The sequence below is a fragment of the Cydia amplana genome, chromosome Z (assembly GCF_948474715.1).
Source record: "Cydia amplana chromosome Z, ilCydAmpl1.1, whole genome shotgun sequence".
Classification (NCBI taxonomy): Eukaryota; Metazoa; Arthropoda; class Insecta; order Lepidoptera; family Tortricidae; genus Cydia; species Cydia amplana.
In genome coordinates this window covers 14,924,926-14,940,585 of record NC_086096.1, presented here as the reverse complement: position 1 = coordinate 14,940,585, position 15,660 = coordinate 14,924,926, and the positions used below count along the sequence as shown (strand labels likewise).

Here is a 15,660-nt window from a genome sequence, read left to right as displayed (position 1 = left end):
GTCCTGCCTCGCTTAAACTCATTTACGCAAAGTCAAATCGTTCCCTAGGAAGGACACGAACTACCCAACGTAGGTAAAATCCTTTTATGGATTTGTTTCACAGTTTTGCCTTCCAAAAAAAGAAGTGAAAAACTCCACGAATTCCAATTTTCTCCATTTTCCTGCGTAACTCAGACCAGTTTTGTTTGAACTACTGTCAAATGTCAAATTCCTGCCAAAAATGACATGACGCCACATATTAAATATGTTTAATTACTAAATTAAACAACTGTACCGATATTCGGAACCTAAAGTAATATATTGAGAGTGGCAACACTGTAGTTAGTCGTATTGTCCTTTTCTAGCATATACGTCCATCTCTCTCCCACACCCCCACCACTTCAGGCAGTTGCGTTTGACAATTTTGACAGTTAGAAACAAACGCAAATTACCTCATTTTGGCTTGCTGTTTTTCCATCTGGAAGGTCGTGAAGCTAAACTGCTGGTGAGTTTTTGAATTTGTACCCCAGTTTAGCTGACTATATTGAAAAACAGTTTCTAACGGCTTTTGCCGTTCGAAATAAATATTTAAATTTAGTTGTCCGTTAAACTATCTAGCAAATAAAAATGATCCGGAATAGTGATGTGCAAGTGTTTTCAAAGGCTGCCTGCGCGCACCGTGGCTATGCCAATGAAAATACTAAAACACATGGTAGAAAACACATCGAGCTGGTAAAGCGTGCACGTGTCACCATTATAATTTAATTTTATTAAGTCTCTTCCGAGTCTTGTTAGTTTAAATCTTTGTGTGTGTATAATAACGGTTGAAATTATATAATACTTAAATGGTGATGTGTGGAGGTATACCCTTTCAAGTGATTTGTGTTTTCGAATACGTATGGATCGGATAGTTAATACGTGTTACGTAGAACCTACGTATTAAGGTAGAAGCTTATAGACGTGTAGGTTTTTTATCTGTCCAAGTATCTATCAGCAATTTATCTTTTTATCCCGTTCCGGGTTAATATAATATTGCAAAATTAATTTTTTGGTAATAAACTTGCTGATAAATAACGTGTACCCGAATAGGAGTCGACGATATTTCCGCTCTAAGGGACACAAGGTAACGAACAAACCTACATCGCAAACATTGCATTTATTTTTGTGGAAAGTGAGTACTTCGGCAGTACATAAACTTAAATCTGACTAGACATAGAGAGAGATTAGCATGGCTCTGCGCAAGAATGACATGCGATTTCGTGAAGTATTTCACTCTGTATCTATCAACTTATATCTCTCCAACTAGATCTTTGATTTATGTAGGTAGGTACCTACTTAAATATATAACTTAGCAGGTACTTACAGCTTTAAAGGTTAAGGAAAAGAACTCTTGCATGTAGGTGCTATATGTGCTTGTGTTATTTTGAATTTGAATAACTTGATTATTAATTCTATACGTAGCTACATATAAGAGGGTCAATTCTTAAGCCTACTTACCTACCTACATAAATAGTACACTTAAATTAAACGTTTCAAATAAAATCGGAAGCCTGTGACATGGAAGGGCATTAACGATACGGGAATCTTTAGATTGATTCATTGACGAAGACGCATGGTTTGGTTCATATTGTCAAATTATATTAGTTAACTGTAGAGTTAAAGTTTAGTTTTGGCAAATCTGCGCGTCACCGTGAATGACACTTTCTAAAAGTACCTGTTAAAGCCGGCGTAAAGCCTTTCACCTTGTCGAGCAAGGAACCCGTAACTTAGGGAATATTACCCATAAACTCAGGGTATTTGATTTGAATGATACTTATTCTTAAACTTACGTTTGTTATGGTTCCACCTGCTAAGGTGCGCCTAAGAGAATCTTTTATTCGTTCACAAACTAACGTCAAGTTATTTGTGATGAAACCAATATATTATGTACCTATCTAAACCTGCGCAAGGCTGCCATGTTTACACCTGCGTAAGGTGTGCCAAAAGAATCTTTGATTCGTTCACAAACTAACGTCAAGTTATTTGTGATGAAACCAATATATTATGTACCTATCTAAACCTGCGCAAGGCTGCCATGTTTACACCTGCGTAAGGTGTGCCAAAAGAATCTTTGATTCGTTCACAAACTGACGTCAAGTTATTGATGATGATATTATAACCTATGTAAGCCTGCGCAAGGCACGTCAGACATATTCACAGAAATATAAATGATATGGTCATAACACAGGCGTGCGAGTAGACCACAATCACAAAAATATTACAAAGATTAAGTTGTAAATATCTCTTTTTAGAGAAAGTAAAAATGGTTTAAAATAATGTTTTGGGTAAAAATCAGTCGAAATAGGCAAGGCTTCGTTATTAGAGTTTTCATTTTTGTTTACCAATCTATTTCAAGGGTCCCGAACACCCTATTGGCTAAACCCGAAATTGGGCTAATTAACTGTGGTAAAAGTGAAAACTGCTTTCCATTTACATAACATTTCTAAAATTATAATAGGTAAAATAAAAACCTAAGATTCCAGGCCTATCTCGACTCATTTTTATTTTAAAGATGAAAAAATCTTTGCACCCTAATATAAAATTGTGGTCTGGAGACGCTAAGCCTCATAACTTGGGTGGCATAGATAATACTAAGAGATTTAGTCACCTAATTTCGACTATAAGCCCAGGCAGAATATTGATAATTAGAATAAGGAGTGGTCAATCCTCCAAGGTCCATAAAATCTGTGGACTCTAATTAAATCAGGCTCGGTAAGCTCACGACACGACAGAGCTTACGATTCCATTCTGAAATAAGCTATGTTTACAATATATATTACCCATGGTGTGAAACAAACAGCCTGCTCAAGGTGTACAAAGGGTCCGTTTAACGGCCCTATAAACATCTACAAACCTTTGAAGTCTAGGCCTGCTACAATATGACAGACTAGAAATAAATACATATGATCCCAATGTAAGAGCAGCTCACAGTTGCATAAATTATATTTGGCTGGAGAGCACTTGTCTTTCAGTTAACATGTTTACGAGTACCTACCTATGTACACGACATGACCAAGGTTACCTACCTTTTTACATAATTATTATATCCCTGACTGCCATGGTATATTAGGAAAATTATCATGTGCTGGCGGTGCTGCACAAGCATGTTTGAAATAAAATATACAAAACTGGCCTAACGGGCGTTTATGAATTATGTATTTTACACCCTTGTGTCTGTATTGTGACCCTGGAAGTTTTAAACCACCTGTATCGTAAGTGCTCCTATGCACGGATTAAGTTTATAATAAACTACCCATGCCCTAACCTCAAGGGCAAGTGCTTCTATGCACGGACCAGATACTGTTATCACTTATTTCACTTATCATGACTTGTCATAGTTTGATACTACACGTTTAATAAATTTAAGACCGTGGAATGTACCCACTACAAAAGGTTTTTAAAAATAGTGACTGAATGGTTTGCACGAACTGTTCTAGCAGAGTTTCTGGGCGGTCACGTCTAGGGCATGACCCTCTAGTTCTCAATTTATACAAAATTATAGCATTGTGATACTGTTCGCTTTGCACAATAAAATAGGGGAACAGGAGCACGCCTTGCGAAAAGGCGAAGCTATTTTGAAACGCAAACCTTTCAAAAATAGATTGAAATATATAAATAATTATGTTTTTGGTGTGGAACATGTAATTGTACACCCAAACAAATGCAGTCATTTATTATATGTTAGCAAAACTCTGCCAAAGTGTTAGTCTGTCTCTACAGTGTAACCTGAAGGCATGAATGCACATGAATCTCTTGAAACATGGTGGATTAACTAATTTACACCCCGTCTGTGTCTTGCTCCTACCAAATCCACAAGTTGAGGACCTCAACCTATCTAGGCACCCTTCTTGCTCGAGACCTGAAAAAATAATCTCATGCAGTCAAGTGTCGGAAAACCAGGTCCACACTCTTAGCACTACCGTGAATATATCTAAGAAGTCTGTATACTGCCTTCCAGGAGGCGGGATGTTAATAGACTAGCCTATATAGTAGGCCAGAGATATAGTATACAAAAGCACACTGGCCCAAATCCAGTAATATTATATGCACTTCAGAATACAAAATAATTGACTATTCTGCGTATATTTGGTATCAAAAAGTTACAATTACCTACCCTTAGGTCATAAGGAGGATAAATATACATAAATATCAAATATATTCGACAAAGTGTTGACCCTAGCATTGGATAAAATAGAGGTTCCTCTTAAACGGCATCTGCGCTGTTGGCTTTGGGCCCACGGGTGCCCGGCAAAAGGTCGGGGACCCCATGGTTCCGCACAGTTATTGCAAATAATGTAAAATCACAAAATAAACACAAATTTTCATTTTGGTTAAAAACACATATGCGATGAGCTAAGGTTTCGAATTAAGTACCTTATTCTTAATCTGGAAAGAGAAGACTGAATATTCAGAATTAAGCTATGTCTATGAATGGTTTACATAAATTAAGCCACTTTAGCGTTCAGAAACAATCAAGTTTATGTCTACTAGTAGGCACCAGATAAGGTAAACTACTCATACTGCATATATAGACAATAATGAGTACAATTAAGGTCACTTGATGATAGCTAAACATGAATATAAGCAGAATGAGCTGCACCTATACAAATATCATTGATAAAGCTCTGTGGCAATTCTACATTTACCATTTGAACGCCAAGAGCACCAAAAAGCGTCGTAACTAGTGCCCACATGAGTATTATGATATGGCTTAAGCTCTCAAAGTAACCTTCACAATTTTAAGTAAGGTTTGTTTAGGTCCATTAGCTCGCGTTCGCGTTAGTAAAGCGTACAAACGATTAAATGCATTTTATAGCTATAACCAAATAAATAGCTCACACTGGCTCACAATCATTAAAAGAATTCAGTAAAATCATTAAAAGTATTCCCTATGACATTTTATTAAGTACCTACCCAATATTAACTTTGTGGGTAGTGATAGTGATATAACGAATATTTAAAATATTCGTCTACTTAATCCTGAGGGATTCTGGAAATAAGAAAGGTCTTGTCCTTGTTATATCCTGCAACTGCTTACCTTACTAGATAATTATTATCAAACTTGTCAATAATTGGGAGTTATAAATAAAAACTACTCGAGTACTTTATGATTTTTATCTTTTCATATTTTAATTACATCACTCCATATCACAGATGTTGTATGCTCCCTGAAGAGTAGACTGACTTATCTTCTTTTACATAGTCTCACATACATATAATTAAGTACTATAGCACCCTTGTGGTGACTCACTTATTTTCGTTGAAAATGTATAAGTACCTACATTAAATACGTATATAAAATGGAAAGTTAGTATCATAATATAATGGTATATAAAATTGTATGCTTTACTAAATACCTCTCTCCTCACATGTATTAAAATAAAGGGTGTACTACATAATTAATTAATTAATTAAACACTCCTAATATAATAATATTACATATACACAATATGTAAGTACATGTATAATCACATTGGCTTGGCGTCTTCCCACCACCAGGCGATAACAAACACGTCTCAATATATTACTTTAGGTTCCGAATATCGGTACAGTTGTTTAATGACAGCGTTTTACACAAAAATAAAACGCTAATTAAATAACTTACCATATTCGGAACCTAAAGTTTTAATCCTGCCTGGTGTAAATATGTATAATTTTGAGACAATGAGGTAATTTGCGTTTGTTTCTAACTGTCAAAATTGTCAAACGCAACTGCCTGAAGTGGTGGGGGTGTGGGAGAGAGATGGACGTATATGCTAGAAAAGGACAATACGACTAACTACAGTGTTGCCACTCTCAATATATTACTTTAGGTTCCGAATATGGTAAGTTATTTAATTAGCGTTTTATTTTTGTGTAAAACGCTGTCACTAAATCAATACATACAGAGTTGACGTCAACGCCATCTATACGTAGGCGAAACAAGTTACTTCTCAAATTACCCTCGTATCTCTCGTATTTTTAGGAGTAGAGTAGTGTGTCTATTTTTCACGATTTTGAACCTGTGGGCTAGACTACATGCTAGACACAAGTTGTTTTTTTTAACGAGATGCACTTTCCTCTTGGCTTCAGTTCAGGTTCAATTTTATTCAGTTGATGGGAGAAGTACCTACATAAGATGTTACCAAGTTGTTGAACTACCTCTTTCTAATTAGTATTCGTAAATACTACTCGTAAACAGACGAATAATGCTGTCTCGGTCGACATGTGACCTTTTACACCGCGAGATAATTATGTACTACCGTAAAACGTGCCTACTTTGCTCCAAAATTGACTCCACTTTAAGGAAATCTTGAATAGAATATTCTTTAAACTGTTTCTCATTTAAATATTCAGACAAATTGATTATGAAGAAGAACATCTCATGTGACATATTTCATCGGTAAATCAACTTTATGAAATGTTCTTTTATATAAAACGAAGCTTTGAATACGGGGCACAACATACTCATTGTTGGGGGTATTTTTGCTCCTACCTATAGTTCACTTAGAGGTGCAAAGTCACCCCATTGTGCGCCAAATTGATAGACCCCGCCAAGAAAAGAGATTAATTTTATGACTAAAGTAGCAATTCAAAAATTATATACAATTTCGGTTATCTGAGTAAATAAATAATAATATAGAAATATCATTGTTGGATATATTAAACGATAAGTCTTTTTTATTTTTATTGGAGCATAGTTACTTACCACGGAGCAAAGTAGGCACGTTTTACCTAAATAATTTTAAATATTGTCTGTAAAATTGTATCAAAATATTGCAACACCCATAAATGTAATTTAGGAAACTTGTTTTTAGATATTCGTTAATAATTTGACAGTTCAGTTCAGTGCAGCGCAATTCGGGCAACCAATGTCACTTTTACGATAGATCGTGTTAGATATCTATTAGATGTGAATTAGATCTCTAAGTAATATCTTGTGGAAATCGTTCAAAAGTATCTCCAGAATCGCGGAAATGTCAAATTTGACAGGTTAGATCTTAAACATATCGTTATCGTATCTTGGCGATGTCTAATAGATATCTATTACAAAATCCGAATCGGGCCCTATGTAATGATATAAACAGAGCATAGCCATCGGTAACACTCGTGAATTAATAGAGGCAGAGAGTCGTAAATGTAAATGTGTTTGTGTGTGTGTGTGTGTGTAACACACGCCGCGGCCGAGAGCTCGCCGCAGCAGCGCTCGGCGGACGCGTGACGCTGACGGAGTTTAAGACAGTTTAGCCTATTGAATTTTTAACAACTATACTACCCTTTTCAATTACCCACTGAAAATGGGGTTGCTACGCTGTCCAACCTCGACTGACAATCCTTTTTGCGCCAATTAATTATTAACGGAAATTTCCTAATTTAGATGCGAATGGAAAAAATGTGTCAGCATATATATTCGGATTTATTTTTACCTTGTCATTAAATTGCTTTCTGGCGTTAAGACAAGCGTAATTAAATAATGTATTTGCGCTTTTTAATGATTCAGTGTAAATTTCATTCTAAGATAAAATAACTTGTGTTTATTCGGGTCCTTGTTCGTATCTAGAACATCTAGATTCATTGTTTATCTTTTTTGATGCAATGAGTTATTTAATGCTATATCTTATAACTTTAAACGAGCAATTCGTGTATATTTATTTATTTATAGGTATATATGTTTTGAGGAACTCGGAAACGGCTCTAACGATTTCGATGAAATTTTCAGGGGCGAAAAGTCGATCTAGCTAGGTCTTATCTCTGGGAAAACGCACATTTTTCAGTATTTTTATGTTTTCCGAGCAAAGCTCGGTCTCCCAGATGGGTACACTACATAATTCCGAAATATTTAATGCCGAATTTTAGAATATCGAACTTTATTATTCCGATTTTTAAATGCTCGATCCATCAAAATTCCGACTGTCGTAATTACGAAGGATGAAAATCACGAAGGTATATATTTCCGAATAGCAAGAAAGCCGATTTTTTTAAATTCCGAACCGCATAATTCCGAATTTAAAAATTCCGATAGTGATAAACACCGAATTTAACATTTTCGATTTTTGAAATCACGAATTCCGAATTGTCATTATTCCGAAATTTTGAATTCCGATTTGACGTGATTCCTATTTTATCGAGTCGTGTTCCGCATCTGCTCCGGCGCTACGGGCAAAGCAGCCCCTTCGCCCTTGCGTAGCAAAGCGCAGGCACAAATGCTCGCCTCCGCAGCTTCGGCCTGCTGGTCGCCGAACAGCCTCAGCCGCTACGGCTCACATTGTGCTCTGCGCTTTGCTACGGCGGGCGAGGGCTGCTTCCCCTCCGCGCCTCCGGCTTTTTTACATACACTCTAGGGGTAGGACAGACAAGACCACGTGGATAGTGGGGTGCTCCGATTCGGATTTTGGTTAGTTATATAGACTTTTAAAAAGTATAAGTGCGTTAAAATCTTATTTTGAAAATCACGAGTTTCATTATTCCGAGTTGACAAAAGTTCGAATTTCTGAATACCGAATTACTTTTTTCCGATCGGTCAATGATTTTTTCGGAATAGACAAATTCGGAAAAAATATTTTCGGATTTTTTTTAAATCGGAATTTTAAGTTTTCGTGCATATGACAATCGCATTTTAAGTTTTCGGTAATAGCATAGTCGTGATTTTCTTCTTTCGTGGTTTTCAAAATCGTAATTTCGATATTTCGGACATATAAAAAATCGGGATTATGAAAATCGAGGTTATGAAAGTCGGAAAAACATATTTCGGAATATTTGGGTGTTCCCCTCCCAGATATTACATACAATGCGTGTTATGTGTGTTTAGCTTTTGATTGAGGTATTTAAAAAAATGAAGGTATAGAGAAATAAGTTAGCTTAGTGTGCTCACTCCATACATCGATAAAAATTCATATATAATTAGTTTTAAGCGAGCTTTGCGAAAACATATTTCAAATAATATGTAAGCTTAATAAGTACGAGTATTAAGTTTTAAGCGAGATTAAAAAATAATATCTGCAATATAAAAACTCAAAACTGCGCATTTCCCAGAGATAAGACCTAGCTAGATCGATTTTTCGCCCCCGAAAACCCCCATATAGCAAATTTCTTCGAAAATCGTTAGAGCCGTTTCCTACATACAAGAATTGCTCGCTTAAAGGTATAAGATTATTAATTTACCATGCCATACTTTCCTATACAATTTATTTTATTATTTAGTAAGTAAGGAAACTGATGTACATATATAATTTATGATGATTAAATTGACTAAGGTATATTTATTTGCTGGCCATAAAGTCATTAAATGGTTTTAAAATGATTCACTACAGCTTATAATGTTTCTACCCATGAAGTGATGCTTATAAAGTAATGCGCTCGTCTCGTGGGAATGTAATGTGGCGATGCTACGATCACAGATGAATACACGATCGTAGCGCTACGGCGTAGCCTCGTGAAAGTCTAAAATAACAAAGTAAGGAACTTATTTCGTAGAGGCTTAAAATGTCGTACAGATTAAAATGTGAATCATTTTCGATCAAAATTGAGTACAAAATTAAAAATACATTAATAAATACGCTAATGTTAACAATTGACATAGACTAGCATGGGATGTAATAATTAAATAATATTTTCTCACTTAATTACAACTTAAAACAATTAATTATTCCCAGCGAACAACGCACGGCAAATAACCAAAATGATATGAAGGGTCCACGGAAAGAACATGTCTAGTCACACTAGTGACATTTTGAGTAATCGCGGTTTTAAAATTTGGAACAATGTCAAAACGTATGGTAATTCCGTGGCCAGATATTATTTAACTAATAAAGTTGTGTTACATTTATTATACAGTGGTAGCAAAAGATATAACTAATAGTTCATTAAGAGCTCTTCATTTTGAGATAAAAATCTCATTTTCCGAAAAATGTGACTAGACATGTTCTTTCCGTGGACCCTTCATAAGATATGCGTCGATACGAACAATAATATAAAGTTATTTTATGGAACAAGAAAACAAGTTTTAAGATTAGATATTTATCAAATCAATACCGGAAAGAACTTAAAATTCGCGTAAATATTGAAAAAGTTATCTTATGAATTTTCCGGCATTAAAAAGGGTAACGTATTTAACTGACCACAATATAATTACGGGCACCATCGGCGTTCTGAAATCCACGCGTAAAGAAGATACATATTAATACGGGAATTTAAGCCGGGGAGAGTCGCAAGTATTCGAACGCGCCCTCCCCCAATAGCCACCTAAGTCCGAGTAGGGCGCATGTGTGTGTGTCCGGCTTGTCTGTGTGCACAAATTTCATAATAGGTGTGCGCTGCTCCGCACAAATTTTACATCTCACGTCTTAAAGGTACAGGATGCTGGTTTACGGAAACTTTTGGCAATATTATGTTACGTTAGGTACTGAACTGGATGCTATTGCTAAGACAATAGTAGGTACCCAGTACAAAACTACTTAAACAAAAAGTTTGTCATTCCAGTCAAGTTTGTTCGTTTGAATTTGTAGAGATGCCACGAATATTCTGCAACTATTCGGTATTCGGCCTATTCGGCCACTTTTAGTCTAAGATCCGGCTATAGGGATATATGGTCGACCTTCACCGATCTGTCTGACGGATGAAACTCACATATTATGAAAGAAAATATGTTCCTGAACATAAATAACTAGGGTTGCCTAAAGAAATATGGTCAAGGCTATTTTTTATTAATTAAAAAAAAAAAAATTCTTCAAATTTCACCGATCTGTCTGACAAACGAAATAAGTTCCAATGGAAAGTATACAACTTGTACAACATAAATCAACTAGGTTGCCTATCTTTTTACGGTCACTATTATGCGGTTGCCTAGTTTAAACAGGTGCGTTTTTATCGATAATTGCACTCATCTGTCTGACGCTTGAATTATACATCAAAATGATGGTAATTTTATTGCGAATACAGTGGCATAGAGTTGCCTGCGAAAATCCGGTCAAAAATAAGGGTTGCCAGGCTTTTAAATAAAATAAGAAGGGAAGACTTTTAGTGATAACTCATAAACGGCTTAACTTATCAAGCTTGTTTTAATTTTGTTTGAATGAGATTTTTAAGCACTATTTTTATGATTTTTTTCATATTTTTTGGATTGATTTTTCAAAAGTTAGAAGGAATAACCGTTTTTTGTTCTTTCTAAATTATTATTTCCGAAATTATTCACTTTATCAAAAAATGTTGTTTGCAGACCCCTATTTATTTTGAAAGACCTATCCAACGACACTCGACACATTTTTTGATAAAGTGAACATTTTCGAAAATAATCGCTTCTAACGAAACAAAATGTAGGTGAGCATTATTTTTTTCGTTTCAACCATATGATGTGGGATATCGTTGGATAGGTCTTTTAAAATTAATAAGGGTTTTCGAAAATCATTTTTTGATAAAGTGAATATTTTCGGAAATAATCGCTTTAAAAGATACATAATGTGTGTGAAATTTTTTTCATCGTTTCAAGTCTATAATGTGGGGTGTCGTTGGATAGGTCTTTTAAAATAGATGGGGGTTTTCTATAGACATTTTTTGAAAAAGTGAAAAGTTTCGGAAATAAACGCTTCGAAAGAAACTAAATGTGTGTGGCGATTTTTTTTCGTTTCAACCTTAATGTGTGGGATGTCGTTCAATAGGTCTTTTAAAATGAATAAGAGTCTTCAAAAATAATTTTGATAAAGTGAACATTTTCGAAAATAATCGCTTCTAACGAAACAAAATGTATGTGAGGTTTTTTATTTTCACTTCAACCCTACGATGTGGGATATAGTTAGATAGGTCTTTTAAAATAATTAGGGGTCTTAGAAAAACATTTTTTGATTAAGTGAATGTTTTCGAAAATAATCGCTTTGAAAGAAACAAAATGTATGTGATTTTATTTTTATCGTTTTAACCCTATAGTGTGGGGTATCGTTGGATAGGTCTTTAAAAATAAATGGGGATCTGCAAACAACATTTTTTGATAAAGTGTATTATTTCGGAAATAATAATTTAAAAAGAACAAAAAACGGTTATTCCTTCTAACTTTTGAAAAATCGATCTAAAAAATATGAAAAAAATCATAAAAATATTGCTTAAAAAACTCATTCAAACAAAATTAAAACAAACTTGATAAATTAAGCCGTTTATGAGTTATCGCTAAAAGTCTTCCCTTCTTATTTTATTTAAAAGCCTGGCAACCCTTATTTGTGACCGGATTTTCGCAGGCAACCCTATGCCACTGTATTCGCAATAAAATTACCATCATTTTGATGTATAATTCAAGCGTAAAGACAGAAGAGTGCAATTATCGATAAAAACTCACCTGTTTAAACTAGGCAACCACATAATAGTGACCGGAAAAAGATAGGCAACCTAGTTGATTTATGTTGTACAAGTTGTATACTTTCCATTGGAACTTATTTCGTTTGTCAGACAGATCGGTAAAAATTGAAGAAAAAAAATCTTTTTTCAAAAATTAATTAAAAATAGCCTTGACCATATTTCTTTAGGTAACCCTATTTATTTATGTTCAGGAACATATTTTCTTTCATAATATGTAAGTTTCATCCGTCAGACAGATCGGTGAAGGTCGACCATATATGCCGATCTCCTACTATTTGACCGACTTTATTTGGCCGAATATTGCCAACTGAATTGCACTTACCTAAAAGAAAAATTACACAATAAAACTAACCAAAAACTAGATATATTTAATATTTTTTCTACTCCAGCACTTAAATGTGTCAATTAAATGACTGACAGTGATATCTAAAGCAATGTCATTTGAATGCTTTGTCTATAGGCTCATAAGATGACTGCTAGCAGTCATCTTATGAGTATAATACAACTGCTTTATTTTTTTTAAAGATACAAGTTCCGATCATCTTGATTGAAAGAGGTATGTTTTCATTTACAATAATAACTCTTTTTTTTTTAAATAATAACTCTTTTTTTTTTTAATAATAACTCAAAATTTTTTAAATAATAACTCTTTTTTTTTTAATAATAACTCTTTTTTTAATAATAACTTTTTTTTAATAATAACTTTTTTTTTTTTTTTTTTTTTTTTTTTTTTTTTTTTTTTTTTTTTTTGCTGCAGCTGTCATAGAAAAAGTAATGTATGCAACAGCTCATAATTGGTTCTTAAAATTCTCGGGTCTTTTTTTACAAAACTCGACTACGTCTCGTTTTGTAACTTCGACCCTTGAATTTTAAGAACCCTTATTATATCACTGTTGCATAAACTACTATTAAGTTACTCTTAAAAATTATTCCGTCTGGTATAGACGTCATTAATTTTTGCAATATTTCCCTTAGCAGCGATGTACTTACTGCAAACATTACGATATATCACGCGCGTGAGCTTTTTATAGTAACTGGCGTAACCATAAATGCCAACAAGCGTTGCCAGTTACTTTAAAAAGCTCGTATCTCAGTACTTTTGTGTTGCTTTACATTGCGGGCCGAATTATTATTATTTTGTATTGTTGTATTTCTAAGCATAATTTATCTTAATATTATAGGTACTTATTTTAGGTCCTATGCTAACCACCGCCCGTATTGGATTCAATTCAATCAAGGTTTGTTGACAGTTACTTACTATGTCATGTTATGTCTCGTAATGTTTGCAGTACATTGATAATCGCTAAATTTTAAAAAAATAATTACGGGGTCATAATTAATTGTAACTTAAAAAACTTCTTAGTTAATGATTACACAGATAAATTCTATATCAGGTTTAATTTACGGTTAATTTATCGCCGGTATTGGATTTACACACATCTAAATAAACACCGTTAAAAAATACATTGCGCCACTTCCGAAGAATAAAGTTCAACTCATGTCAAATACTTATCAATTAAGTAGGTAAGTACGTGGGAAATATGCTTTTTCTCCAATATGCTCGGAAATGTTCACCTTATTGTAGCAAAAATAGTACCGGAAGTACTTCTTTATTGACAAATTCTAATTAAAAAAATAAAACTATCGCTGTCCTGTTCTAGCGGACGGGAAGTAAAAAAACACTACAGTAATAACTTATTACTGTAGTGTTTTTTACTTTTTAAAAATAAAAAACGCAAACAGCCAATTATTATAGCCGCGGGCCGCGTCTACACGACCCGATCAGCTATCATTTCAAGCTATAGGATAGAGTGAGATAGTAATATAAACGACCTTACATGTCTCGTTCTTACAAGACCGTTGTGCTCGTGTATGATCGTGCGAATACTGCTTAATAAAATCAAAGATTATTTTTATATTTTTTTAAGGATCTCATCCGTGTTCATAAAGCTTATATTGCACAATTATAGTTTCTATCTTTGTCTTACACCAGTACTACCCGAAAGAAAAGGATGAGTATAGTTTTTTTTGTTCTTATTTACTGACAATTTGGTTTGACCAACTATATTTTCAATGAACGAATATTGAATGGTACTGAATGGCAGAATAAGTATGTGCATTTAACTTTTAAAAATAAATTAAAGAGGGAAATTGTTTTTGACGTTTTTGATGTGAAGTTTCGATTTGAGTGATGCTCGATGCTTAAATAATTATTATTTTACTTTATTTCCTCGCATGTTTTGGAGAAAAGCACTATATATGCCTCGGCAGGAATAGCAATTCGTGGATTCGTCTTCTTTGTCGGACTCCGCTACGCGTCGTTCGACAAAATCGAAACTCATCCACGAATTGCCCTTTCCCGGCCTCTGCAATAATGTACTATTAACATCTTATTAATTTGCAAAACGAGAGTTCGGTCAGAAATGTGTTAAATAGGAGAGGAATCACCCCGTCCCGCCCCGCGGAGCTTGCTCGCGGGTAGTGTTACCAGATCTAAATTTGGAATTTCCTGACATAATTCCTGATCTGCGAAATTTTTTCCTGCCGCTCATGGGCGACGGGGACTCTAGCCGTAAGCGATATCTATGTATGTTTGATAAGTAAATTTGAATAATGTACCTTTTTAGGTACATATTGTTAATTCACTAATATTCCTGACATTTTCGTATTCCGGCCGCATTCCTGACAAACGGCCAAAATTCCTGACATGTCAGGAAAATTCCTGACGTCTGGTAACCCTACTCGCGGGGTAGATATATCCATAACCGTACAGCTGCGTTACTAATTTATCTGTAGAACTAACCATCGCCCGCCCCTCTCCCGATCTACCTCGCTGTTTAAACATTTCCAAATGAGTATGCAGAAGATTGTACCTAATACATGGCCACGCGTGGCGTATTCGTACACGCCCTGGCCCTCTAAATTACTTGAGCTTTAATTAAAAGCCGAGCCATTCTGTACATGACAAGTATTCCAACAACGACCGCTGTGACCTCCGATGGTACCTACTATCTCTAGTCGCCTTCTCTGCGCCGCCGCTTTACAAACTGGCCATTCACAACTTTCATTACCTATCTTTTAACTTAATTGTTTTGTATTAATCGTTTTCAAAATAATTGATCTTATACTTAAGGCGCCCACTGATTACCATACCGCCGGACGATATCGGCCTGTCAGTTGTTCGGGACTGTCAACTTTTTGTTCTAACTGACAGGCTGATATCGTCCGGCGGACTGTTAATCAGTGGGGCCCGGTAACTACTTGTAAGATATCGTGTGTTATGCGAGTGAGGACACTTTTATATTTAATATAAAGATGAAA

At 34.8% G+C, this 15,660-nt stretch overlaps 1 non-coding gene across 1 annotated transcript; it reads left to right on the top strand.

The window, feature by feature from the left end:
- Positions 1 to 1,154: 1,154 nt before the first annotated feature.
- Positions 1,155 to 1,258, top strand: LOC134661952 (U6 spliceosomal RNA). Its single transcript, XR_010097999.1, has one exon. It is a non-coding gene; the product is annotated as a U6 spliceosomal RNA (small nuclear RNA).
- The last annotated feature ends 14,402 nt before the right edge of the window (positions 1,259 to 15,660 follow it).